This window comes from Kogia breviceps, chromosome 5 (assembly GCF_026419965.1).
Source record: "Kogia breviceps isolate mKogBre1 chromosome 5, mKogBre1 haplotype 1, whole genome shotgun sequence".
Classification (NCBI taxonomy): Eukaryota; Metazoa; Chordata; class Mammalia; order Artiodactyla; family Physeteridae; genus Kogia; species Kogia breviceps.
In genome coordinates this window covers 37713020-37716986 of record NC_081314.1, presented here as the reverse complement: position 1 = coordinate 37716986, position 3967 = coordinate 37713020, and positions in this window count along the sequence as shown.

Below are 3967 nucleotides of genomic sequence, written 5' to 3'. Positions count from 1 at the left end.
ATGTGGCACATATATACAATGGAATATTACTCAGCCATAAAAAGAAACGAAATTGAGTTATTTGTAGTGAGGTGGATGGACCTAGAGTCTGTCATACAGAGTGAAGTAAGTTAGAAAGAGAAAAACAAATACCATATGCTAACACATATATATGGAATTTTTAAAAAAAAAATGGTTCTGAAGAACGTAGGGGCAGGACAGGAATAAAGACACAGACGTAGAGAATGGACTTGAGGACATAGGGAGGGGGAATGGTAAGCTGGGACGAAGTGAGAGAGTGGCATGGACATATATACACTACCAAATGTGAAACCGATAGCTAGTGGGAAGCAGCCGCATAGCACAGGGAGATCAGCTCGGTGCTTTGTGACCACCTAGAGCAGTGGGATAGGGAGGATGGGAGGGAGACACAAGAGGGAGGGGATATGGGGATATTGTATGCACATAGCTGATTCACTTTATTATAAAGCAGAAACTAACACAACATTGAAAAGCAATTATACTCCAATAAAGATGTTTAAAAATAAATAAATAAAATAAAATGGTTGTGAATAGGAAAAAAAAAGCTAAATTCCAGGGCCTACATTTATTTCTATTACACTCAAATTTCAAAATAATCTTAACAGGTCTGAATTCTGGGCTGAAATTAACAATCAAAATTTCCTATCTGTCATGACAGCTCTCGATTCAACATTATATGTTTATCCCAAGTCATTTTTCTTAATGATGAACATCTCAGGAACAAAGACAGAAAGCAAATGCAGTCAGATCAACGATGGAAACCCCAGCACAATTCATGCATGGGAGAGGACTTCTGTCAAGGTGGGAGCTGCCACAGGAGAGGCCCAAGCTTGAAGGTGACCAAAAAAAAGGTGAGCAAAGTTAGGATTTGGAGGGGGCAAATGACCACATGACTAGTGAGGTTAACACATAAGGCAGCCAGGTGGTTCATCACACACTACCTGTGCCAAAAGAGTGAAACAGGGATGGACACTCAGATGAAAGAGACCACATAGTGTCTGGGGTAGCTGGAGAGACCCAGAAGTAACACAAACTCTCACCACCAGATTACTGTGTACCAGCATCCCACCAGCATCATATCTTACCTCTCCTTAAAGACAATATGACATAAGACAGGAAATCTCAAATATCCAGATGAGTACAGAAGCAATAATGTTCTAATATTTGAAAGAAGTGAACATCAGGAAAAAGAGGTATTAAATTCAACAGACAGAAGTAATACCTAAGGAAACAGAGTTAATGGAACAAACAGAAACATTGAAAGAAGTACTGGGAAAAGAACCAACTAGAGATCTTGGAAAAACATAAAAATAAACAGCACAATGGATACAGCTGAGGAGCAATTAATAAATCAAGAAATTCAGAATGCAGCCCAAATTTTCAAAGAGATCAAAAATATGAAATGAAAGTCACAGTGTTATTTATGCTGCATTCTACTGGTAAGAAATGAATCACAGGTTAGTTACTGAGCCCAGAGTAAACGGGAGGGTACCACACAAGACTAGGAGGGATGACCCATGGGGAGCATCCTTGTGACATCCACCCTTCCCCACTCCCCCATTACTCCGTGTGTACCTCTATTATCACTTCCCATGTGATGTTATCATCTGTTTACGTGTCAGCCTCCCCCCTAGACTCTAAACCTCATGAGGGCAAGAACTATCCCACTCATCGTGCATATCCACAAGGGTTGGCTCAGGGTCCAGCATATAGCAGGTGCTTGCTAAATGTTTATAGAATTAAATTATTCCTGTTGCAATCATCCAGAGTACACAGAATCAGGGAACCTGGCTCTAAAGATAGTTCTGGACCATCTGGGTTGTATCTCTAAAAAGAAAATTAAAATTAAATTAATTGTTTTCAATGTAAAGATAACCTCCAGGAGAACTGAAGTAGTACCTTTAAGTTCCAAGATGTTAGGAGAAAAGGAGACAAGGAAAACATAATCCAACCAAAGACTTTTACACACTCCACAGAGAAATCTACAAATAAAGTAAACAAAACATAATAACATGGCAGATTTAAACCACATAGCCATCAGACTTGAACTAAAGATGAAAAAAAAGAATTTTGCAGCCAACAATTTGTGTGCAAACACACATGGCACATTTACAAAAACTATGTATCAAGCCACAAAGAAAACCTCAAACACTCCAAAAGGCAAAAATCATGCAGATCATTATCATAACACAATTTAAAATTCACAAAACAAAAAAATGGACAGTGCCTCCCTCCTCCTCCAGCCAAAGAATGGGGATAGCCACAAAAATGCAAACTCTTAAAAAATGCCTAGGTGAAAGAAAAAGTAAAATAGAAATTATAAATCTAAATAGAACACTAACCACAAAAGATAATCAAATGTCTCCTCCCTGAAATTGCTTCAGGTCCATAACATAGGTGGGTTCTGTCAAACCTTGAAGGTTAGCATTTCCATGATATACAAACAAGTCCAAGTCACAGATAAGGGTGAAAGATTTTTCACTGATATTATGAAGTTAGCATAACAGTGACATCAAAACCAGAAAAAGAATATACAAGGAAAAAAACACAGGCCAATCTCATGTACGAACCTACATGCAGAATGTATACATACTAGAATATTTAAATAATGAAAAAATATGACTGATTACAGGAATGCAATGTTAGATCACATTTTAAAAATCTATTATACATTGATCAGAGAAGAAAACGTGTATAAATGTTTCAATAGATGACAGGAAAGTATGAGATAAAAGTTAATACCTATTTCTTAAAAAAAAAAAAAAAAAAAAAAAAAAAAAAAAAAAAAAACTCAACAATCTAGAGTGGAAAAAAACATCAAAAACCAAAACAAAGATTGTACTTAATGGTGAAAATTAGAACCCTTCCCACTCAGATCAGGTCCAACTCAAGGATGCCTTCTATCACTGCTACTATTAAAAATCATACTGGAGGGACGGCTTAAAGATGGCGGAAGAGTAAGACGCGGAGATCTCCTTCCTCCTCACAGAGACATCAGAAATACATCTACACGTGGAACTTCTCCTATAGAACACCCACCGAACGCTGGCAGAAGACCTCAGACCTCCAAAAAGGCAAGAAACTCCCCACATATCTGAGTAGGGCAAAAGAAAAAAGAATAAACAGGGACAAAAGAATAGGGACGGGACCTACGCCAGTGGGAGGGAGCCGTGAAGGAGGAAAGACTCCCACACACTAGAGGCCCCTTCATGGGCGGAGACTGCGGGCGCCAGAGGGGGAAGCTCCGGAGCCGCGGAGGACAGCTCAGCCACAGGGGTGCGGAGGGCAAAGCGGGGAGATTCCCGCAGAGGATCGGTGCCGACCGGCACTCACCAGCCCGAGAGGCTTGTCTGCTCGCCTGCCGGGGCGGGCGGGGCCGGGAGCTGAGGCTCGGGCTTCAGTCGGATCCCAGGGAAAGGTCTGGAGTTGGCAGAGTGAAGACAGCTTGAAGGGGGCTAGTGCGCCACGGCTGGCCGGGAGGGAGTTCGGGAGAAGTCTGGAGCTGCCGAAGAGGCAAGAGACCTTTTCCTCCCTCTTTGCTGCCTGGGCTCGAGGAGAGGGGATTAAGTGCGCCGCTTGAAGGAGCCCCAGGGGCGGGCGCGGAGCTGCCGAAGAGACAAGAGACTTTTTCTTGCCTCTTTGCTTCCTCGGGTGTGAGGTGAGGGGATTAAGAGCACCGTGTAGAGGAACTCCAGAAACGGGCGCGAGCCGCGTCTGTCGGCACGGACAGTAGAGACGGGTGTCGGACGCTAAGGTTGCTGCTGCCACCACCAAGAGGCCTGTGTGCGAGCGCAGGTCACTCTCCACACCGGCCCTCCCGGGAGCCCGTGCGGCCCGCCACTGCCGGGGTCCCGGGATCCAGGGACAGCTTCCGTGGGAGAACGCACGGCGCGCCTTGGGCCTGTGCAGCGTCACGCCGGCCTCTGCCGCCGCGGACTCACCCCGC